This window comes from Dermacentor albipictus, chromosome 4 (genome assembly GCF_038994185.2).
Source record: "Dermacentor albipictus isolate Rhodes 1998 colony chromosome 4, USDA_Dalb.pri_finalv2, whole genome shotgun sequence".
Taxonomy (NCBI): domain Eukaryota; kingdom Metazoa; phylum Arthropoda; class Arachnida; order Ixodida; family Ixodidae; genus Dermacentor; species Dermacentor albipictus.
In genome coordinates, this window is record NC_091824.1 from 7,946,166 (window position 1) to 7,971,282 (window position 25,117).

The 25,117-nt window shown below is 46.3% G+C and overlaps 1 protein-coding gene across 6 annotated transcripts in view; it reads right to left on the minus strand.

Annotated features, from left to right (window-relative positions):
• The window catches only part of nab (NGFI-A-binding protein homolog), a 1,159,032-nt gene that overhangs the window by 982,088 nt on the left and 151,827 nt on the right, over positions 1 to 25,117 (minus strand). For 3 of the 6 annotated variants that reach the window (XM_070536822.1, XM_070536821.1, XM_070536816.1), the window contains exon 1: positions 16,942 to 17,150. The exons of 2 other annotated variants lie outside the window; for them this stretch is intronic. The gene's annotated coding sequence lies outside the window, so the exon portion shown is untranslated. Of the gene's footprint in view, positions 1 to 11,737; positions 11,756 to 16,941; positions 17,151 to 25,117 lie in introns of those variants that run through there. One more of the 6 variants, XM_070536820.1, reaches the window with a different exon arrangement.

Sequence of the window (25,117 nt, forward strand, 5' to 3'; positions counted from 1 at the left end):
TCCACATTTAAAACTACTTTGTTTGGTGTTTCTCAGGGCAGTATTTTGGGACCGTATTTATCAAATATTTACACAAATGACATTGTTAACATTGATGATGATACGAAATTCCTGATCTACGCAGATGACACCAGCCTGTTTTTCGAGGGTGACGATTACGAAGAACTTGTTAATTGCGCAAACAGCCCTTTAAGTAAACTTAACGATTGGTGTTCCTGCAATGGCTTGGTTATTAATACCCAAAAAACTAAAGCAGTCGTTTTCAGAGCGAAGGGCCGAGACATTGTTCCAAATAATCTTCTTCAAATACAGTGTCAGCCGATAGAAATTGTGACAGAATTCAAAACTCTAGGCGTAATTTTTTCAGAGCACATGCTCTGGGACTCGCACACTAATGTTATCACGACCCTAGCTCGCCCTATAGGATTAATCTACAGGCATCGATACCTATTTCCTGTAAGCACAAGACTGCTCATTTATCATTCACTGTTTTTATCGCGCATAAATTACTGCTTTTTAGTGTGGGGCAAGACTACCTCAACAAACGTCATGAAACTGACTGTAAAGCAAAATAAAGTAATCTGGATTATTGCAAATTCTCCACCAGACTACTCAGCAGACAGCTTGCTTAGAAAGTTTTCAATAATTAACATAGGGAACTTGTATAACTATCACCTTTGTAAAAAATTAACAGATTAAAAGAAACAAGGCATTAATCTCATAACCAATCTGGCAAACTTGGAAACGAATACTCATTATTATACAACTAGACATTCTGAGCAATGGGAAGTTTATCGTAACCGCACTAATTACGGTGAACAAATGTTACGACACACAGTACCAAGTATCATCATCATCATCAGCTTGGTTACGCCCACTGCAGGGCAAAGGCCTCTCCCATGCTTCTTCAACAACCCCGGTCATGTACTAATTGTGGCCATGCCGTCCCTGCAAACTTCTTAATCTCATCCGCCCACCTAACTTTCTGTCACCCCCTGCTACGCTTCCCTTCCCTTGGAATCCAGTCCGTAACCCTTAATGACCATCGGTTATCTTCCCTCCTCATTACATGTCCTGCCCATGCCCATTTCTTTTTTTTTTATTTCAGTTAAGATGTCATTAACTCCATGTTTATTAGTGTATTAGTGTATTAACTCCAAGTGTAGTACCAAGTGTATAAAATTATTTTTTCGCAAACAAATTGATATAATGAGCATTTCGAAAACAGAATTCATGGATTTATTCCTTTAGTTGTTTAGAAATAGCGTTGATAAAAAGTAATTCCTTCTTTTCTCTTCTTTTTTCTTTCTCAAATGCTACAAATGTACTACCTATCCACTACCTTTTATGGAAAGTTCTCAGGTCTGATCTGTATGCCCTGTGTACCTGTTAATTCTCCTGTTTAATTTTATAACTGCTGTTCTTTCAAATCTTTGGAGTATTTTCAATCATGCATATTTAAACTATGTTTCGTACTTGTATACATTTAACGAAAATCGTCTTTCACCAGTTTTTAGTGATGTACAAGATATCCATCAAAACGTGTGTGTGTGTGTGTGTGTGTGTGTGTGTGTGTGTGTGTGTGTGTGTGTGTGTGTGTGTGTGTGTGTGTGTGCGCGCGTGTACGCTAATATCTGTATAATATCTGTATATATCCATATCTGTAATATCTGTATATAATGTGAAATATCTGTATAATATCTGTATATGTATATTGTATAAGCTGCTGTTGCAGCTTATACAATATACATATACAGATACAGTGAAAGCTCGTTAATTCGACCTTCAATAATTCGAATTTATGGATAATTCGAACTGTACGATTTGGTCCGGCCAAGCTCCACAGAAGTCTAAGTATAAAAAAGTCCGTTAATTCGAACGCGAGAAGGTTCCCTCACGGATAATTCGAACTACGCTCACCTGGCACACGGCCAGAGAAAAGCGCCTACTGCCTACACACAAGGCTGCATTGCCTCCGAAACGGAGAGAACGGCGAGAGAAGGCAAAACCTGGAAAAAATCTAACCGACGCGGGGTCAGCCAGAAGGCAGTGGCGACTACCGACTCTCCGTTCTACGTAACCTCCAAGACTTCTTGCCCGTTGCGAATCTCGGAGGCTTTGCAAATCTTGTACAGCTGCTAATGTTGTGCGGAGATGGCACGGCAAGCGCCAAAACACAGCGAATCAAGTACGTCGCAGCTGCGCTTGCAATCAAGAACCAACGAATCAGGGCCTTCTCCACCTTCACATGATCAGCGTCTTTGTCTCGGCAGTCTTCATCGGTTGTGCACCTCTGTTTTCAGCTTAGGAGGTATCGGCCGTCGCGAATCATTGTGATAGTGTTAAGCCTCGGCTAACGTTTGTTTCGGTGGACATCGGTGGTGTGGCACAGTCGGACCCAGAGCTTCGACTTGAAAATGGCGTGTGCCAGCGGCACACGCCATCACTTTCTGACATGCCCTACTGCTTCCAAATCGCAGTGTACTGTTGCTCTCCTTCACTTTCGTTAGTTCGAACTTTCGTTAATTCGAACTGAAGCGGCTTCCCCTTGCGGTTCGAATTAACGAGCTTTTACTGTATTACAGATACAGATATACAGATATTTGTTGTCTCCGGCAACGACCTCGCTGACGAAGCTGCTAGAAAAGCACACGAAGGAGCAACCCTTGTTTCAATACCTTTATCGCGGACCGACGCAGCCCAACACTTAGGCAAGCTAGCGCACTCTTTGACATTGGAGAAGCGGCACACATCTGAATTCACTCACCATCGCTTGCATTCCCTCGATCCCTCTATGCAACTGCGGCTGTTACCAGGTCTTCCGCGAAATGAGGAAACAGTGCTGCGCCGCTTACGTTTGGGAGTCGCATTCACAAATGCTTGGGCATTTCTAATTGGAATGGCTGATAGCGCCGAGTGCAATGCCTGCGGTGTCGAGGAAACCATAGAACACCTACTGTGCTACTGCCCATCTTATGAAAACGAAAAGCAAGACCTCTGCACAGGTCTCAATCAGCTAGATGGGAAGCCGTTCAACTTGAAGAAGATCTTGGGACCATGGCCTCACATATCGCAGCTACAAAAGGCCACAAAAGCGCTGCTGCGATATTTGAAAGCGACCGGATTGAGTGAGCGCCTGTGATTCGGACTGAGTGACCGACTGATATCTCCAGTGGACTTTCTCTGCTTTTAATCTTTCCGTCCCCCTTTCCATTTTCCCAGTGTAGGGTAGCCAACCGGGCTCAGTCCCGGTTAACCTCCCTACCTTTCTTTTATCATTGTCTCTCTCTCTCTCTCTGCTGTTGCCTATGTAAGGAAGGGGGGTGGGAGCTTGTCAAGCTGCCGTTCAGCAGCTTTTTCTTCCATCTCCCCATGTTTCGAACAAACATGAAATAAATCGTATTCGTAGTCGTAAACCCGCACACTTTGACAACAGTAGACGCGTCTAGGTGATCTTGATTATTGCGATCACGGCGAGCTAGATAAATATCACTTAGTGCCGGCACCAGACATGACCCTGTACAAACGCCATTCCTTTGTATGTAACTTCGTTCATTCAATGAGGTGAAAGTTGATTTCAAACAGAAGGTCAGCAATTCAAGAAAGCCGCTTACAGAAACACCTGCAGCATTCTGAAAGCCAAGTGATCCAAAGTCATCAATGCATTCTTCAACAAACACTGGCAACTTGTCGCGCGGAAGTGAATAGTACAGATCTGTAACGTCGATCGAGAACATTTTCAGTCCCTTTACATCTCTTAAAAAACTAATAACTTCTGCAGAATCTCTAACAAGGAAGCGATCGTCAATGATTAGCTTATATTGCTTAGTTTATCTTGCAAAAACAGGCCAACAGCTTTCTGCCAAGTTGCTGCTTGAGTTACCTAACCCATAGAGGGCAGTCAATCTTATGCGTCTTAGATGAAAAAAAAATATCTGGGCTTAGTTTTTCAGTTTCTTCTACCACTTTTACTAGCTTGTCAGGGCTAAATGATTTGCATAGTTTTTCTTGCTTTCAATTTCACGTTTGGCAGGGCAACACTGTCCTCACGTTTAAAAACTGAATCAACGAAAAGAGTGGCTTTCGAATTGAAGTCGCCCGAAGACAGGACAGCGAAAACACCTTCTTTGTTAGAGGGTAAGCGTGATAACGAGTTCGCTTTCAGAAACAGTACAACGTATCTGATCTGGAGCAGCTTTGTGGAAGGTTTGCCACGCGTCAAAACATCCCCACTTCTTGCAACACACCTTTGAGATTCGGTATCCGGGGGTCCTGCAATTTGCCTGACAAGAGTGGGAAGCTCATGTGACTACTTTCGAGATTTCACAGCGAACCTTGGCCCAAGGGCTAACACATGCTGCACCCTTTCTGGAAGGGTCACATTTCCAACACGGTACACATTGTTCCTCAGCGGTTGTGGCTTCTTCGGGGTGATCGCACGTAGTTGTAGAGGCGCATGACGCCAGAGAAATTCCGCAGTTCTGTCGACGACAGCAGACAATTCACACCCCTTTTTCTTTGCCGTAGACGGTCTGTCCGAATTGTGAAGTTGAAGAAACAGGACGTCACGGTAGAAGCGGGCCGGACGTTGCCATTCCGAGCGCAAAATGTTGCAGATCTTCAAGCTATGCCCACAAGTGGGTCTGAACCCATTAAACAAGGCTGCCACATCTGGAGGCAGGATCTGGACTCGGATGCAGTATAAGCGAATGAGCGAGCTCGGCACACGGCAAGAGCAATAAAAATGACCAAATCACTGGGACTTGCTGAGGAACAGGAAGAAGACGAAGAGAAAGGGCCCATTGTAGTAGAAATGAAGTCAACTAGGGAGCTTATTTGGGTAGTAGGTAATTCATGATAAAATGACGTACAGCGCGAACGACAAGGTCTGCGAGAGACGACATTCACTGCGCTGACTTCCAACAATATTTTATTGCGTTGCCTCATCATGTACAAGAGGGGGCACGCGCAGAATATGAAAGGCAGTCACAGGGGGTGTCTCGCAGTCCTTCGCGCTGTCGCTCTTGTCATGAATTGCCAACTAGCCCAAGAAGCCGCCCTAGTTCACTGAAGTTTGATGTTGCCGGAATGGCAGCGAGGGATGCAAAAAACGTGGATACAGTCGATACACGTGTGGGTCAAAGAGGAGTCAACATAGAAGTTGATGGAACAAGACGACTCAGTAATGTTTTTTATGTCATCCCTCCGAGTTGATATGTAGACACGAGGCGCAAACAGTTGCCGCTTCAGTAACCGGGTTGCGTAGTGGTCGTAGAGTTTGTGGGAAATGCAAGCGAGCCATGCGTGCGGTGATGGCCTAACGGTCTTAGGACACCAAGGTGCTGTGCAGAGGGTGAGAGCTTGCGTCTTACCTTCGGAGACTCCAATTTTGTTTTCCTTGAGGACGCCTTAAACTAGACAAGACAGGAACCTTTTCGTGTGGCAAAATGCCTCGGATGAACCGAAGAATGCTTCACATAAAATTATCACGTTTGTTTTCTATCAGCACATGTTGATAAAGGAGACAAGAAAACACGAATAATGCGACAATGCACTTTAATATAGTCTTCTTTAGTGCTCAAAGATTAAGAGCCTCAATGCCCAGCGAGATCGAATGTCAACCGAGGTGAAATGTGCAACAGTTCGCACGACCGGCGAGACGTAGTAAAGCAGAGGCAAGAAATCACAGTGTAAACTAATGCACACACTGTTTAATACGGACGCGGTATGCAGCGACACTTTTTTTTTTGAACGAGAACGAGACCGACGAACGCGTATACCACCCAAGTACAGCGCTTGTCCCGCAGTCTGTTCTTCGGTTGTGTCCTCGTTCGAGAAGTCGCGCTGTTAAGCATTGATACTCACAAGGCACAGAGAATGCCACTGCAGCATAAGTGTAAAATACATCGAAAGCGCACGATGCAAAATTTCATCAGACGGTGCTCTGCACAATTAATAGATGTGTCGTTAGTGAGTGGGTTCAGGGAATATAACATAGGGAGGGCAGCGCCGCAGCCGATCTTCGGTAAAGTTAACAAGGAAGTTTGGAATGTCTGATAAAGGAAGTTGAGAAAAAGTGGAAAACGACAGCTTTGTGTAGTCGAGATGACAATTGGTAACTGAATATCTGACGCCCCATTCTCCGTAAAATGCAGTATCCAGTGTTTGTGACGATGTGGAGCGGGCGCGACTACTACAGACGCATAGATGCTACGTAGATAATGAGTTTATATCTGCATATCTTACACAAATGCCTTGGTAAGAAAGTTACGCATTTGCATATATTGGCTTCAGCAATATGCATAGGAAAATGCATCCAGGCACAAGGCACTTGAAGAAGTGGGCAGTAGTCCTAAGGATTTTGAAGTCACCGTCAAAAAAATTATAGACGAACCGAGTCTATAAAAGGCTACATGAAGTGAAATGCAACCCGCCGTGGTTGCTCAGTGGTTATGGTGTTACGCTGCTGAGCACGAGGTCGCGGGATCGAATCCCGGCCGCGGCGGCCGCAATTAGATGGGGGCGAAAATACCCGTGTACTTAGATTTAGCTGCACGTTAAGAACCCCAGGTGGTCGAAATTTCCGGAGTCCCCCACTACGGCGTGCCTCATAATCGGAAAGTGGTTTTGGCACGTAAAACCCCATAATTTTTTTTTATTGAAGTTCAACAGCTTTATGTAACAAATTTTGTATTTTTGCAATGTAGCGAGAGCGAAGTGCACGGAGCTGCAGAGCTCCGGTTGCCCGCTTCTGGGCGTCGGGGCCTCCTCGAGGTTGCGCGGCACGCTGCAGCCTCCCGGTTTCACGATTCGCGCGCGCCCCCTGATAGCCGACATTCATCGCGCCGTACTTGCGCGGGTAATCTTTATATCCGAAAGTTGATACGGCTTGTACGGAGAGCTTGCTTCAATTTGAGACTCACGACAAACCCGCTAGAACAAAGTTTAAACGTTAATGAACAGATTTTAGCTAATTAGCAACTAATTGCCACGTACCACTGGATGCCATTCATGTCATACGTCAGGTAACTGAGATATATGTGGTGTACAACCAACCTCTTCATAAGGCTTTCGTAAGTTACGGGGAGTTGTTTGGTTTAGCAGAGATACAGGCCGTCATAGACGAATCGCGCAGACAGGGAGTACAGAAAGCATACGCGAATATGTTAGCAAATAGGTATGAAGAATGCACAGCAACCTTAATTCTCAAAAAAAAAGAAAACACGCCAGAATACTGGGGGGGAAAAGGCGGCAGGCAAGCAGAGAAAATTAATTCTATGTTACCCGCTGCTTGCTTAAAAAAGAAGTTTTCAAGGTATTCGAGAGGGAAGGACTCGCTAATACTGAGAGTAAAATTAACGGCGAATATATCGGCAACCCGCGGTCCGAAGATAACATTGTTTTGTTCAGCAACGCTAGAGAGGACTTGCATCAGATTGGAGACCTCAGCCAAAAAAGTGGAAGTGTGGAAGATTATAGTGAAGAATAGGAAGTTATTTTTATCGCGCAGCAAGCGAACGAAAATTAATTACTGGCCGTCAGCCCCTAGAATCTGTTCAAGAGCACGTTTATCTAGGCCAATCAGTTACAGGGCATTCTCACTGACAGAAACACACAGAATAATTAAAAATGGCTCAGAGCCCACTACGGCGGTCGTTACAGAGTCATGACCGACCGCTATCTTTGAAGAGAAATGTACGCAATCATTGCATCATACCAGCATACTACAGTAAAAGGGCCAGAAATTTGGAGGGTGCGAAAAATAAGACGTCTATAATATAAATTCACCTAGATTTCTCGACGGCCTTCGACAAGATAAATCGTCACATAAAATAAAACGATTTCCACATATTCAGCAAGAAGTGCGGCACTTAACTCATCACCAGCCGTATCAGCGACCGCTTTCAATATGTTGCAATAGGTAATTGAAAATCCGATTATGAGCACCCTAGACATGGCGTACCTTAAGGAAGCATTTTAAATGGGGCCATTGTTTTTTACTATTGGTGTTAGTGATTAGGCACAAATAGAAAGTCGAATACGTCATTTATGGACATAACGCAACCTGTTTTTCTTGAGGAACTGACGTGGGCAGCTTGATAGGCAAAGCGAACGCAGTGTTACGGGAATGTCAAGCGTGGTCTTTGAAGAACGCTGTTTTGATAAACACAGTCAAAACAAAAGCGGTCTTATACAGAGCGGGGAATGTCCCGTGTACAGTTACTTAGACTTTTACTTTATGAAGTTATGTTATTAATATAGCTAGTTAAGGTAAATCGCTTAGAATAACGTTTAACGAATTTATGGATGCACACAGAAAAAACTTGGCTGGCAAGCTATACCAGACGTTAGGTATCCTAACAACAGTTCAGAACAGATTGCCTCAGTTAACTAAGTAGCTGATGTATAGGGTGTCCCATATAAAGTTAGTGAAACTGTTGAACGAAAAATTGACTAAATAAAGCTGTGCAAGATGCAATCTTAATATCTACGGTGTTGAGTCGGCGGCCCAACATTGTAGGTTTTACAAGTGTGCTCCGTGTTTCGTAAATACGTTTTCTTTGAACTGCTCGGCTTAAACGTAGCTGGGACACAGGGTATCTGTCTGAATCGCACATACGATACTGCCACTTGGTCTGGGGAGCTACCACGTTGACAAATATGAACAAATTGATAACTTCGCAAACGGGAGCGTTAGGTGCAATTGTAATGGTACCGGTTTGTAACTCCTCCCGTATCGTTATACTCGAATTGGCGCTTTAGGAAAGTAGCTGCTCCTTTTGCCCGAATACGTATTCTCTGCCCGTAAAAGTGGCGCATTTAGCACCGAATTATCTGAAAATGCGAACTTGCAGAGGAATCCAGCCCACTACCAAACCACGAACGCTGGTATGTCTCATATATGTGCACAAATTATGGGATGCAAGCATTGAAATGTGCTCTTCCTTCTGCTATAAATAATAATAGTTTAAATGATTTTTGTACGCAAAATCTCTCTTATAAAAACTCCAAGAAAAAAATTGCGATTTCCTCCTGCAGTACAAACTACTGTTTCTGTTTTATGTTGAGTTTTCAATTTCACTCTGTTATGTTTTAGCTGAAAGTACGATTTCCTATATATTTAACGAGTCGACTATCACTCTGTATGCCACTGCCTGATGTACTTTTGGTAGTTAGGACCTTTGTCAAGCCGCAATACAGTAGCTTTTTTCTCCATCTCTTTAGCCATTCACATGTCTTCAACTAGTAAATGGCACGAAATACTCAGTAGATTGACAAAGAAGTGTGGGAAGAAGTTAGGAACGGCTCAACGAGCGATTGAACGAAATATTTCAGGCGTAAAATTAAACTGCGGCGTGGATTAGAGAACAAATGGGTGTCATTGAAATTCCAGTTCGCATTAAGAATAAGAAATGTAGCTTGGCAGACCATGCAACGGGTATGGCAGACCGCCGATGACAGAGTTACAGAGTGGGTTCCCAGACAGGGAAAGTGCAGTGAAGGACGGCAGCGAAATAGGAAGTGTGATGAAATCACGAAATTCGCAGGCATAACGCATGAGCGAGACAAGAAGATCGCTCGGAAGGCCTTCCTCCTGCAGTGGACACTAACATGCTGTTACTGATGGTGATGACCCACGTTACGTTTAATAACAAAAAACTTAAAAACTGCGGTAGGCAACAAAGAGTTTGCTGTACACTTTAAAAACTGTGGCAGGAGCACTTGCATTTTACCCTTATCGAGAGTGTAGGCGGCATGGCCGCGTTAGTGTTCGATATTTTGAATAGAAATCGAATGGTTGATTCTATTCGATTGTGTAAAGAATTTGCACTTGGATGTTGTGCATTGCTCGTGTCCGTTCGTACACGGTTTCACAACACTCATTGAGTTCAAGGGACAGGCAAGTGGCGACAACGGTAGCATTGCAGTACAGCGGCGGTTGCACAGGTGCACCAGTTCTTCAGAAAGCTGATGACGCAGCCATTCCCCGTCAAATAATGTTCAGCCGTTCAATAAGAATGCCTCATCTCGAAGAGGCCAGCCAAATTAGTGCCTCATTTAAGCCAAGGCAACCAATTTTTTATTTCACCAAAATTATTGGAATTGTGTTTGTTTACACCAGCGTGCAGTGCCGTAGCAATATATTTCGCTCCTTCAACGAGCACAAAACGTTACGTGCTTCTCATTACATGCTGTTAAACTGTTGCATTATACTCCCTTTGCGACGGTGCACCTGATAACTGCACTGCGTTATTTATTATTTATAAGGCGCGCATTTGACAGCAGGTGCAATGATGTACGGCATTATATGTTTTACCAGATGAAGTGAACGCCAATATTTACTTGGTTTAGAATTAAAGAACATTCCGCATGCGTTTGTACAAGAGCTTTTTCCCGAACATTCGTATTCGATTGGAAAATTGCACAATTAGAGCAGCCTTTAGTTAGAGTACATGTTAAGCTGCATTAGCACATGTGGGATTATGAAAGATATAATTACGCCTCACGCATAAACTTTTAACTCTTTTCTCTTTTTTCCCTGTTGATGCTGTTCAGATAGGGCGTTCTCGCAATAATATTCGGTTCGGCATAGGACACTAATGCACTGCGGCATTTATAGAAATCTTTAGCCATCCACCAAAAAGGGAACAGTTTTCTAGGTATAGGCTAATAAGGGCGAAATAATTCCCCCAAGTCCTTTTTTAGACTGTTGGAAAGTTACTGAGTAAATAAACGCCAATGAAAGTGTATAATTAGGGTTAGTAAAAGAAGCCATAAAAAAATCTCGACTCACTCACAAATGATCACCACGAATCAATTTCAATATAATGCTGGCGGCATTAAAATAGTGGCAATAAATTTTAGTATATGCAGCTGAGAAAAAACGAAAAGGCACAGGTACGCAAGGCACGAAACATTGCACTGCGCCTCCTTCGCTACTGAAGCTCGGCCAGTACAACAACTCGGCGGCAGCTGAGAAACTCGGCAGCTGAGAAAAAAAGAAAAGGCACAGGTACGCAAGGCACGAAACATTGCACTGCGCCTCCTTCGCTACTGAAGCTCGGCGGACAACAAATGTCCTGCTTCTGAGTAGAACTTGTTTTAAAGACTAATTTTCGCATGATTAGACTAACGTTAGTTTTGCCGCACATGACGTTTTGAGCTATGATCCTTATAATGTTACCCTAAAGAGCTCGTGCTCAGACATGTGTGATACATACAAGCGCAGTTGTAAAGGTGCAGTTTTGGCCATGATGAGGAGCAGTTACACGATAGCTGTCATTATGTTTGCAATATTATTCGCAAAATGTTTTGCTCAGTTTCGTGAAGTATCACTCCAAGTAAGCGGCCGGCTGACGCATGCGCATAACACAACCTCTCGACACTCATTCGTGCTCCAGGCTCTCCGGCGCACAGGAATATCGTTGCACTCTACTACGTGACAAAAACACAATTCACAACACCTCCGCGGAACAGAGCACCTAATAATATCAATAACTTGACTATGTAAGAAAGATGGTCAAATTTCCACAACAAGGCACGTGTGAGTTCACATGGTTCACAGAATCTATTGCATTAAAGCAAGTTGAGATTTACAAACACCTTGGCGTAACTTTCGCTAACAATATTTTATGGAATCGTCACACTGACACATATGTTCTTCTGCCTGCCGCAGGCTAACTTAACTGCGATACAAACTTAGAAATTCCCCTCAAACGTTAAGTTGCTCACTTACCTAGCCTATATCCGGCCAAAACTTGAATATGCTTGCGTCGCATCGGATCCCTATACAAAAGTCAATATTAACATACTGGACAGAATACAGAGAAAGTGTGTTCGTTTTATTTATTCCGAATTCAAAAGTTCGGCCAACAACATTGCTTCGCTTGAGCAAAGAAATACCAGCTAAATTTTTTTATGTAATCCAATTAACTACAAATTGGCTCTGTACCCTTGACTATATGTAGGCCCTCTTTCCACAAGGAATACGCGATACCATCGTCCTGATACACTAACACATATCTATGCTAGGACAGACAGCTATAAGTTGCCGTTATTTCCGCGGACTACTTCCGAATGGTTTTCTTTGGCCACGCCGTACAACTTGTAACTGTCTTTTTTGAATATGTACCTTATTTTCAGCTTAGTATTTCCGTTGCACTAAGGAGTGTGCCTAAATTTGTTCTTTTTTGCTATCGAATGACCACGGCAGGTCCTGGTCTCTCAAACACCCTTGCCCTTGGTGCGCAACGCTTAGTTGCCTATTGTGACTAAGCTTTTGCATTTATCTAGTTTACATCGCTCCGTTTGCTCCCTCTTCTGCTTTCCATGACCAACCGGGAAGAACGGATTGATTGAGGCTTTGTGTTTTGATCTCCGCACGAATTGGTTTGTGAGCAATATATCATAGTCAAGCTTAGATTTTTTCTGTATATATATTAATGTATCTATGCATCTTTGTATTTTCATATGGCGTGTCTTGTAGTTAATTATGTCTGCCCATCCCGCAAGGACCACAATGAGGTCTGCAGTCTGCTGTATGTTGTAAATAAATAATAAAACAAGTCTAAAAATCGAGAAATGTAGGCAGCACTTGGTATGCCAACCCCGGCATGGTCACGGTACGAGTAGTTAGTCTTCTTGTAGTTATGAATTCCATCTACCTCGAGTAATCAGATCAAAATTTAAATTTTTCGACGACTCGGTGCGTATATATGGCTGCGATCTGAAGCCGCAATAAACTGAGCGCTAAATAAGCGGCGTATCCACAGCGAAGAACATGTGCGAAAACCTGAAGAAGAACATATTTTACAACGATGAACGTGTATCAAAAACTGCACCCAATTAAAATGTTCTACTACCTGAAGTAATATTATAAATCATAATATTGCCGTCTTCTTGAAAGTCGACGCTGCATAAATGTGAAATGCGGGTCTGCGAAAGCCACGGTGGTAGTGCGGGACGGTTGAAGTTGTACAAAGTCCGCACGTCATGCGTACATAATTATCAGTAACACTGGATTCACAATCCAGGGCTATTTACAAACCTTTGGTAAAATGGCATTATCGCTTCGCAATACAGCTACAACGGTTCATGGAATGTTTGGTCAAGTCATGTCAAGTCATGTCAGATCAAGTCAGTCAAGTATATGTTGTCAGGCCATCACTTGAGCGAATTGGTTTTTAAAGAGGGATGGAAAACGGCAGACCACTTAAGCCCGTATTGACAAAACCTTTTCTGTTAGAATTGTTCGTCAAAGAAAACTTCAACTAACCCTAAGGCAAGATATATTAGCGAATACCGTCGACCAATGGCAAAGAGCGCTTACGAAGAAAAGCTTCGTGCATTCGCTCCCAGCACAAGTGTGCTGCTTAAAAGAATGGCGTTATTTGCCACGTCAATGGAGAGCAAAGCATCGGTATACACTGCGCATTTTGCGTTGCGATGTTGCTCTGTAGAAAAATTCCCGAAGCATTTGCCATCCGCCAGCCACTTTCGCTAATAAATATGTCCAGCATAAGGATTGGCATATTACTGAAAATTCAAGCGTAAGAGGATTTCGTAGGTTCATTTTATCATTAATCACTACGCACGCGCGGCGAAGGCGTGTGCCTGAATGCGCAGGACGAATTCAGGCAAGATTGCTGTCACTTGTTATTGCTTCGCTCTTGCGCATTGCGTGTGCCAAGATGGGGGAGCGTACAAAGTGCAACATGGTCGCAGTGAGCGAAGGACGCCACACACAGGAAGCGCTCACTGCATGCCATCATCCTGGCGGCACTTGACACGCAAGTGAAACTGTCACTTTTCCCGGCGGCATGTCTTGCCGCGTAAAGTGCAGACATACAAAACAAGTATGGCTGTCACCCATTAGATCACTTTACGGAAATTACACAGCATGCCGGCCCGTTTTGATTTTGAAAATTCTTAAAAATAAAATGTGTTTTAAAGTATGTACGTATTATCCACCTCTCTTGAGCTAAATTCAGACTTCCTGGAATACCAGCCACGACGGGTCCAAATATTTTGGTTACAACATACGAAACAAATAGATAAGGCGATTCGCATGTCAACCACGTGATTATGACTAAAGTGAGAAAGCGCTCAGACAGTAAGAGCAGCTTTATTTCCAGCGTAATATGATGGGAGAGGCCAGCAGAAAAAGTGAAAGAAACAAGCTTGGCTGAATCCTGCCTCCCAAAATAGAAGTATATTTATCTTACAAATTGCGAAGGTTGTGGGTTCGGTTCCCACTTGCGGCAAGTTGTTTTTCCTTCCACTTTAATTTCCATTAATTTATCGTTTTTTTATGTCATTTATTAAGCCCAAGTAATTTCCCCTATGTTGTCCTTGGTGTCAGTGTTTGTTGGCTTCTCATGATATGGCTAATAAAAATCGGGACCCTCGGTTAACCCCCTCTCTTCTCGTTAAACACATAAAATGGCATGCAGCACAACACTTCGCGTATCTAAAAGAAATTAAATAAGTAACAAAATATACAGAAAGCTCGATAAGGCCGAATAACATATTGACACAACTATATTTGGCAGAACTATAATTCAGCGGGTATGCGCCAGGGGGGACGATGCTGAAATAGCGCGGGTTTTTAGGTGAAGCGGGGGAAACGAAGAAGACGTTGTTGTTGTTCCCTTGGACGACTGATAAAGTGCGTTTCTTGGCGGTGCTGCTACGCATACTCGTCGATCCCACGTCGTTACAATATGCTTTCATATTCACAGTAGTGTTGCATAAAAAAGGAACGTATGTATTTTTTTCTTTGCTAGTTGTTCTTGAACATATCTCCTTTGGAGCACAACAGTTTAGTAAACCCGGGAGCGTTTGTTTCATATTTAGCAATCGATAGTCCATGTTACAGAATTGAATATGCTATAATCATCCGTTTTACGCGTTTCGTATGTAGCTGCTGCTGTCTTGATATCAGCAAAGTTAGCCAATAACTCTCTCTTCTTTTTCGGTTCGTCCTTATAGGAAGAAACTAAGCGATATGAGCGGAAATTATGAACTCTCATTATATTGTACTTGACGAAAAGTGGAGCTGACTCATAGGGAACATCGTGAATGCTTATGTGTATTTTTCTCTCTAATAAATAAAGCTTAGCTAAGTTTCGAGAAGTTGTAATGATTCCCCATACTATAGGCGGCAACAGGCTAGGTATGAATAGAACAGTGCCTTCGTTATGGCAAGTTTAGCTTTATCAGACAGAATACATTTGTTAGTGTAGGCTAATCCTGCGACGTCATCATTGCAGGTCATCTGTTGTGTAAACCCCCTTTCAAACGATCGGCTGGTGTGAGACGACGAGGGCTACTTTCTGAAGCGAACGTGTGCTCAAAGCTAACGCATAGACGAGTGTTGCTTGCAAAAATTCACAATATATAGCCTCTATGGTAATGTGTACGGTACAACGCTGCCGCAAGGGTTACACTTCTCCACTGGCGTTTTAAGCCGGACGCCGACGTGACATATGCTCGACTCCCATTAAAATTTGGACTACATACGGGCGCACGAAAACGTTTCGGTACATATAAATATATCGTAACTATAGCTTGGAATCAAAGTGGATACCTAGCATTCGCAAGCCCAACAACAAAGGCATGGCGAAGCTATGTCACGACAGAGCAAACTGTTGTGCTCGTCCTTCCACCACGTGTCCACAATTAGACTGTCCCATCCCATAGAAAGTTTTTTTTTTTTAGTCAAATGTGAACACATCTGCATAGAGTGGCAGTTTTCCAGGCCCAACTCATCAAGACAGAAAAGCTAGACGTGCAGAAATTTCACTCGGCACTTGAACCATTAAGTAATTAGTGGTAGAGTAAGAACTACAAGGGATGAATGATTACCGCTATTTACAGACACGAAGACGCGGAAACATGCTAGTTTAGCGGGAACGGCGATGTTCAATGTAGAAGAAAACGGATAAGTTCGAGACCGACACGAGAGGCACCAGCAGTAAGTCCAGTACAAGGCACACCATGCAGCAGACGCTCACTGCGCAAGATGTCTGCTACATTCGGGAGTAACTGAACAGAGCGGCCAGAAAAAATGTAAGCCGCTTGGTGCTGGAACACGAAACGTTTTGTCAGAGCCAGCAAACGAAGCGCCTTACTGCAATAAAAGTCCGCGAGAGCAGGTGAGTGGCGAGAAATTGGGTCACTTCGCACAGAGAACCGAGAGTTCGCGATAGCTGCAACGAGGAAGGCGTACGTCTGCTCTTGCATCGTTTGCGAGCACAGTGGATATGCTCAGCGTTCGGACGCAGTCTTCATCAGCGGGACGGAGCGTGAGCTGGGAGCTACTTACATGCCGGCGCTGAAGCGACGCGAAAAAACATTAAAAAAACTGTTAAAAATTCTGCCAGTCGCACACCGCTATCAATCACGTGATTTGGTGAACTACGTTGACAAAGCTCACCGATGCAGAGGGTTATTTTTTTTATCAGTGTGTATATCAGTTTGAAGTGAGCAGTGGAAGAAAGAATATTGCACAATGCACGTTTCACATTCGCGCAGTCTTTCTTTCTAGAAGCTGGATTACCATAACAATTGTTTTCGATCCTACCAGCGCTGCTCATTTGAAGCGGCCATCTGTCGAGGTATGGAACGCCTTTCTGTTCTGCTCCATACTGCTCGTCGCGGCAGATTTGTTGAGCGATACGGTGGCAGTCGAAGCGTAGGTTGAGCGGAATCGGAATCCACAGTTCGTTGCACTTCCAACTCACGTAACACTAACGTAACCTCGAGGTGTGCGAGGTCAATGACGGGCCATAGAATTGCATTCATGGAAGGTGGCGCTACATTGGGTAATATCTGAATGTATTCGTTCCAAACAGCAGCGTACTGTTTAATAGACTCGCTTCAAGGGCCGTCCGTGGGAGAAACTCCGTGAGAGCACTGGTCGCGTGGTATGTGGCTCACCCTGTTGCGACGGGCTTCACGAGAGACGTCGTCCTGGGCGCGGCGTCGCCGCCGGCGCGCGCCGTCCACGTGAGCGCTGAGCGCCGCTCATTGCCGGCGTCCCTTCCGGTGGCGGCGAGACGAGGGGCGCGCGATCCGCAAGCCGCGCACACCGGCTGAGTGGGGGGCGGCCCACCGTGCCTTGCGATAACAATATAACTCAATACTTGATTATGTCGGCGAGCGACATCGCTGCCTCTCTTTTTCGGCGAGGAGGCGTGGGTGTGCGAAGGGGGCCCAATCAGAGAGCGCGGCCTCCGCCACTGCCTCCTCCTGCCGGCAGGGGCCACAAACAGCGCCGCACGTGCTTGATGCGCCAACCATTCTTCCTTTTTCTGCCTCCGGAGGCGGGCGAATGGCAAAACGAACGCGGGCGGAGGAAACAAAACAAGAAAAGGAGGGGGCGCTGAGAAAGAGGAAAGCAGCGCCGACTAGTGGCGCCTCCCGTGAGCGGGATCGAAACCTCCCGGTCGACGGCGGCAGCTTTTGCGGCTGGGGCGCATCGAGCTCGATTTCCGCGTATGATCCATCTTTACATTTGGCGGTGCGCCAACTTATTAATTTATTTTGAACGAGACGGCCAGTAGCCAAACCGCATTGCCACAGGAAGGAGGAGGAGTAAATAAAGAGAGAAGGCAGGCATGCCAACCAGAAATGAGCCTGGTTGGCTACCCTTCTCTGGGGGACGGGAAAGAGGGAATAGAAAGACAAGAAGAGAGAGGGAGTGGAGAAGTAAGTAAGCCGCGATGAGCTCGCTCACGCACTCGGAGGGCCTGAGCGAGTCAAATACGTTCACATAGGCCAGTCATCCTCAAGAAAGACAACAGTGCCTTCATAGCTTTGTGGGCCGACGAGCGATGGGGACGGTCTTTCAGAAGCACCTGCACATACAACGACCGATCGTCCAATCGTCACAATGTTCGTATTTCCGACTGAATTCGATGAATGGCAGAATAAATTTCCCATGATCTCTTCCACGCCGCAGACATCACATGCAGCACTGTTGGTGATTCCTATCAAAGGAGTGTATCAGGCAGTGTACGCTTTCGTGAAATCCGTTGCCGGTATCGAAGCGATGCCCCACGTCTTCACGTGAAGCCCGGGCAGAGGTCGGAGTTGTAGTGGTTCGTACAACCTTGTGCGCCTTATATTTGGGGGTGCTCCACTCTGTTAAAGAGAGTTTGCGGGCCAGGTGACGAAGGTGCCTTGCAGCGTCTGTCCTGGAAAGAGCAATGGGAACGCTGTGTTGTTCTTGATGCGACTATCGTGTCTGCTTGATAATTTCCACTGATCCCGCAATTGCGGGTAGCCACTGGAAACTAATTTTGTGTCCTTTCTGTTCGACGTCGTGATGAAGTTTGATGATTTCGTATGTTAGCTGTTCGTAAGCTCCACGTCTGATAACTCAGTGCATGCTGTGTAAATCCGGTCTCGAGTCGGCAAACGCGGCCCTTGTACCAGGACTCTCTGTTTCAGTGAATTGAAGCGCACTGCGAAGAGCCGTGGGTTTTGCCGCCGTGAACGTCGTGACATGTGACGCCTTGAATCGCAATGTTACTCCTCTTGTCGGTAAAACATGGCACCCCCAGAACTGGTCAATGTGGTCGATCCGTCAGTATAGATGTGACGTGAATACTGCATTTCTCGTACAACAGGAGTAAGCTCCATTGTATTGGAGCCAGCCGTGGTAAATCTGACTTTTTCTGAAATCCTGGAATTCCGAGGTGTACTTCAGGACGGCACAAACACCATGGCAGAGGCATCGCCTACTCCGATGTGACTGAGGCACGATATGCACTGACACTTGTGTAAAATGACTTGCGGGGTCTTTGCTTTCCAAGGTGAGAGCGGCGAGATTTTAGCAAGGTGTCCGGGCAATGTGCCTGACATGTGCAAGCATTGTCTCGACATCGATGTGCGTCGGGATTGAATAATCTGGAGTAATGGGAATAGTTTCAGCCGTTGACGCACTGCGCGGTAATCCAAGGCATATCCTCAGAGCCTCGGCATGAATGCTCTGAACTGCACGCAAATGGGTTTTGCAGGTGTTGGATATTACGAGTAGGCTCCTCCAGAGGAACCCAACAAACACCACTCTGTGCAGCTGCAACATGGATTGTATGGACGCACACCAGTTCTTTCTTGCAAGGAACCTGAACAGATGACTATAGCTATCAGTCACTTTTTACGTGGTTCACGTGAGGAGTCCTGGACAAGTCTCAATCAATCACAACACCCAAGAACCTGTCACTTCTACTGGACGATATCCCTGGTCCATTGATTGATAGGGCGTACGCAGACACTGACTTCCGGGTAAAAGGCATCACTGCATACTTTTCCAATGTCACCTCCAGACCTTGCTTACGAAGGCAGCATGATCTCGATGAGGCCGCCTTCTGAAGCAGAGCGCGAAGCTGAAACCGTGTCACCCCCGACGTCCAGATAGAGATCTCGTTGGCGTTGATAGAGAGTCGAGCGTTGCTTAAGAGGCCCTCGAGTAGTCCAATAGGGGCTAGATTAAAAAGCGTTGGGCTTAGTACTCCGTCCTGAGGGACTCCACGGCTACTGTAATACTGGAGTGTCGGGCCAAACCCCAGGTGAGCACGTAGAAGGATCGCATCTCTATGTAGCTACGAACCCAGATAATTATCTTGCCACCAAGTCCTGTCACTTCTAACGCTTTAAGGATGGCTTCATGGGCAACGTTATCGTAAGGCCCTTTAACGTCTAGAAACAAATCAGCAGAGAAGCGTTTTCATGCCTTCGAGAATTCGACTTTCGTTACCGAGTCGACAACGCTGTCTGTAGGTGAACGGCTGCGCCTGAATCCTGTCAACGTGTTTGGGTAAATTTCATAATGGTCTAGGTCCCACTCCAGACGCTAGAACCATCCGTTCCATTACTTTTCCTACAGAACTAGCTAGCGTGATCTGTCCGTATGACGCAATGTCCAAAGACGACTTGCCAGCTTTGAGAAGCGTAATCAGGCGACTTGTTATCCGTTCCTGAGGAAGCGTGCCAGTCTGCCACGAGTCGTTGTACAGGAGCAGGAGTGCCTTTCGAGCTCGTTCACGAAGGTTACACAGAGCGCAGTATGTAATGCCATCTGGTCCAGGCGCTGAGGAACGCCTGCGTGAAGCAAGCGCAGACTCTTGTTCGTGCAGAGGAAAAGGGCACTCCATAAGGGGATCATGAGAGAGTGGTAAGTGATCTGGAGCCTGCGTTCCAGTGGAGCTTGCTTCAGTGGCAATCCCCTTAGAAGTATTCTGCGACTTCAATCTGTTTGCATTGTAGGTAAAGAGCCAGGGAAATGAATGGGTGGCGCTGTCCAGGGGTTACACGGAGGCCACGAACAGTTCTCCATGTAAAAAACAAAGGCTTTCGGGGATCCAGTGACTCGTAGAAAGACATCCATCGCTGCGAATCCAGCTTCTTCATACGACGCTGTATTTTATTCTTTGTGCGTTTGGCCAATCTCAAATCATGAATGGACGTTGTGTGCCTATATCTTCATGCCGCACGGCGGCGAAATGCCTGACGTTTCTTTAACTCAATGTCGAATTCGGTACGTACGGAAATGTTAAAAATCGAATGTGTGGCAGCCTGTAAGTCACCTTTTATTTCGAGCCCTAGGCATGATGGTATGTTGCCACGACAGCATGATTCAATTAAATTTGGTCCAGTCAGTGCATTGGACGGCTCCGGAGAACTTGGAGCTATATAGCCAGCTCCTCAATCCTGAGATAAGTCGGGATGTGGTCACTTCCCCGCGTTTCCAAGTCCAAGAACCATTGAACCCTTCTGTTAGAAGAGCGCCAAACAAAGCTAAGGCCGAGGCAGCTACTATACGCTATTCCTCGCGGATAGGTGGAGCTTCCATCATTTGGCAAAGTTCTCGTTCAGAGGCAATTGACACTAATCTTTGGCCCCTTGAGTTAAATCTTGTCGCTTCCCCATATATAGTGGTGGGCATTGAAATCCTAGGACAGTGATCCCCTACGGCGGTGGAATTGTTGTCAAAATTTCCCGCAAGCGCTCGCAACTTAGACGACTTGGTGGTGACAAGTAGGGTCCCAGAATTGTGAAAGTGACCTTGCTCTTATTCACAGTCAAACACCAGTACTGGTTTTCATTCTCAGGTGACACGCGCTGACGAACAAACGTCAAGTCAGGCCATATAAAAGAATAATCTTACTACATTACCCATGGGTGGAGGACATAATCCCAATGGCCATTGAAATTTCCTCTGATATCCGGGAAAGATCTCGACGTCCAAATCAAAGAGCAGTCGTCCTGGGGACATCCAGTGGATATCATAATCGGATTAATTTAAACATCCATTTCTGATCCTCCTTCGTACATCCTTAGGTCATTCGCGCTGGACATTTTGCCAATGTCCTGAGCCGGACTTTGTTTGAAATTTAGTGATGAAATGCGCCTTTGCTGAGCATCTCTGCGCTTGCAAATGCCAACGTAGAACCGGCCTCGAGTTCATTCAGGCTATGTGAACCACATCTAGCTTTGTGGAATATAGACGTCGACGTTCGTCAGCGAAATATCAACCATTCTTAAAAAATGCAGCATAAAATAAACCAAATTCAGTCGAATTCTACCCACCTTTGGGATTTTTTGCTTCTGGTGGAGAGCATGCAGGTACCCAGAGACAGATTTCGGGACTGGTTCCAAAGCACAGCGTGATCGTAAGCTACCAAGCTTGTGTGACCGTCTCCTTATTATCTGTGTAAGTGATTGTATGTTTATTTTATGTCATCGCAGCTTCCTTTTGGAATCTGTGTTCCATGGGTGCAAGTTCTATTTTCATTGGTACATGTCAATACTTCATCATCTTTGCGGCAGAGATTCTGCATAAGGCTAATGTTTACACCAGGTGTGCAATTCAGCCGATTATAAATAAAAAAAAATGAGCGTCCCGCAGACATCCCTTAATAGTCCACGGTACGTTTTACGGATGTCTGACAGATGTCTAGCAATGAAAAGCAAAACGAATTCTTGCGCCCGTGGAACGTTTGTTTGTCCGTTCTAGACTTACGTGGGGCACCCTTCGGACTTCCAATTAGTATGCTCCTGGTACCAGCTGATGCCCGACGTGCGCTCTTAGGAAATCTGCGGACGTCCTACGGATGACCAAAATATACAGAAGCGGTACTTTAGCTGACGTCCAGAGGGATTCAAATAACCATTTGGATGCACTCATACCCGGACAGTCTGATGGGAGATGACAGGTTTGGCTCGCAAATGACAATTATCGGAAACTGATTCAAGAATAAAACTGTCGAAAGTCGGACATACGCGACTTAAGTCCTCTGAAGTTCCAATGAAAGACAGATGTATTCTGGACCTCCTCTCGATACCATAGAATCTGGCGGGCCATTGCTTTACCCTAGAGCCGCAAGCGCTGGACCCAGGGTGTCCAGCATCTACAGCGAGCTCTGCGCTGACGGGGCATTCATGTTGCTCAGCATAGAACATGCATAGCATTCATCAGTGACCGCAACATTATTATACCCTGGCGTTCACGAGATGTCGTTGCACCAGCGGTTTGTGAGAGTGTCGATGGTGGCGGTATCCGAGGTGTCTTCGTGGCAGGTTGTGCGCTTCGAAGTGCGGGCCACTCTGCAGGATGATCGAGTCTTGCCTCTTTTTGCGCTATCGCACTATCTTTCACGGTGGCACTCCACATTGTTGTAGCAGTCGCTTTGCGGAAGACGGCGCTTGTTGTTTCTGGCTTGTTTGCTGGTTGTTGCTTGTTGCTTGTTGTGGCATTTCGTTGCACTCTTCAGTGACAATACCATCGCTGCCTAAGCGTAGCGGCAGCCTCGCTACATGTTGAATGATCCTGAACAATGCGCTTTAGAACCGCGAATTTCTTGCAGACCGTCGGGCAGTCCTTCGATGAGGCGACTTGGGAACCCCGGAAATTAGGGCACTTCAGGACAGTCGCGTGGCAGGCGTCATCTGAATGGGATTCAGCGCACCGCGGACACACAGCATATTCACACAGACATGACCATGACCAATGTTGAAGAACTTGTTACAATGCAGGGCCTTCGGTATGTACACTCTAAGCCGAAAACGGGGAAAAGGGGACTAACGGCAGTCGTTGGACCTTTGGATCAACGGTTAATCCACCGTGCGTGCCGTGTGCAGAGGCAAAGTGTCGTGCGCAAATTTGTGGGACTAAATGTTCGTCCTTGCAAGGTAACGGTCGACGGTGGGCATCAACGGCACAATTTAGTCCTCTGACTTTAGTCCCTTTAGAGAGGGGGGCTCCGTGTCCTCCCTCTCCTCCCTGCCTGGACGGGGTGGCAGCGGGTCATAAAACACTGTCGCTCTGCTGTCATCCCGCCCACACGAAGGTCAACAGGCTTTCGCTATTGGCTAACATTTTGGCGGGAATCGGGCCCTGCTTGCGTGCACTCCGGGTAAGCGCGCGCAAGCCGGGTCCCGGGGAGACCACATCGGGGCGTCTGAAGGTGCGTACGTGTTTTTCTCTGCCGGCGGCGGCCCCCTTTGTCCGCCGCCGGCCGATGGCTACTTCGGCTCGTCGGGGTCCCGGCGGGCGCGCGCGCACTCTTCCGTCGTCTCGATGTCCTGAGGCAGCGTCTGCCGATCATGCCCCCGTCTGTTCGTCTGTCATTTCTTTCTCGGCTTTTGTTCTCGATTGCCGCAAGGCGTTCATGCGCCGTCTGGGCCGGCAACCGGATACAAGAGGCCGAGACGAGGCATACGGTCGGTTTCTGAGGGAGCTCGCACGTCCCTTTTCGCCTCTAGGCATTCGAGGAGGAAGGCGACGGCCCGTGTTCTGCTCGGGCTACGTGACCCTTTGAAGAAAAAGCCAACCTATTCGAACGCACTAGGCCGGAGTCACAAACAAGAAAAAAAAACTGCAACATGTGCTGTGAACAAAGAGTACCGAGCGCCGTTGAGTCCCCTGCCCGGACCCATATGGGTGACAACACCCGATAGAAAACAAAATAAATAAATAAAATGACACGTGCAAACGATTTGCCTGCTTCGCATGGAGGGTTTGTCGAGAACAACGAGAGGGAGAGTGCGGCACCGTCGTAGACATCGCAAATTGGCAGTGCGTGTCGTCTGCTAGGAAAGTGTCGTCTGTTAGGAAAACAAGTTGTGGGGCTCGCGCGACGGCCGCGCGCCGCATTTGGTACGAAATTGCTGTTCTGTCAACAGGCTTTGACGCTGAAATGTCGCACTCACGTACGGTCTCCTCCCAAGAGAATGCACCGCAACGCAACACGGCAGCCCGTTGTAAAGAAGACGAAAGGAGCCTGCCGACGACACTCCTGAACGGCTACAAGCATATTGTGGAATGCAAGAAAACTTACGTCGCGTCGTTGACCAAGAAGAATCAGACATGGAAAGAAATAGCAAAACATTTGAATGCCAACCACGGGATTACGCGGCGCGATCACCACCAACTGAAAAAATGCTGGACCAATCTGAAGCAAAAGCGGAAAGAGGAAGCTGCGAAATAAAAGGGAAAGCGCCACAAAACTGGTAAGCGCACATGTTCTGCATGACTGACTTATTTGGGCTACTTTTTATTATGTGTAGTCACAGGAGATAAGAAAATACGCTCGCAATCAATCTTTCCGCGACTGCGGGAAGCGCACGAGCATCGGGCGCGGGTGCTTCGCGATGAGCAGAGTCACCTTTCCAACTGCGCGGCACACTGTTGACTGAGGAATGCGGACCGGACCTCCGGTCACTGTTTGAAACGTGCCAGCGCCGTAAAACATCACAGCTTACCCGGATAGGCAACGTAGCGAGAAGTCGCACGGCGTTCTTCGTGAATCTGTAGCGACCGAGGAATTGTTCGTCGTCGTACAGCTCCATCGAATTCCCTCGGTCACGTAGGGTGGGTCGCGGAATTTTCGGCAAGGGCTGCGCCTCTGAAAATGCTGTATCCATGGCGTAGCAAGCAAACTCGAAAGCAGCTAACCTCCGCGCGACGTCCGTTCGGGAGGCTGCCATGTTGGAATAACACACGAAGTCAGTTTCAAGCTAGCCCGGGAGCAGACTTCAAACTTGAGCGGACTTCGACGCAGCCAAGTCGTTCCCAAGTCGTCCGCAAGATCAAGCACGATTTACGACG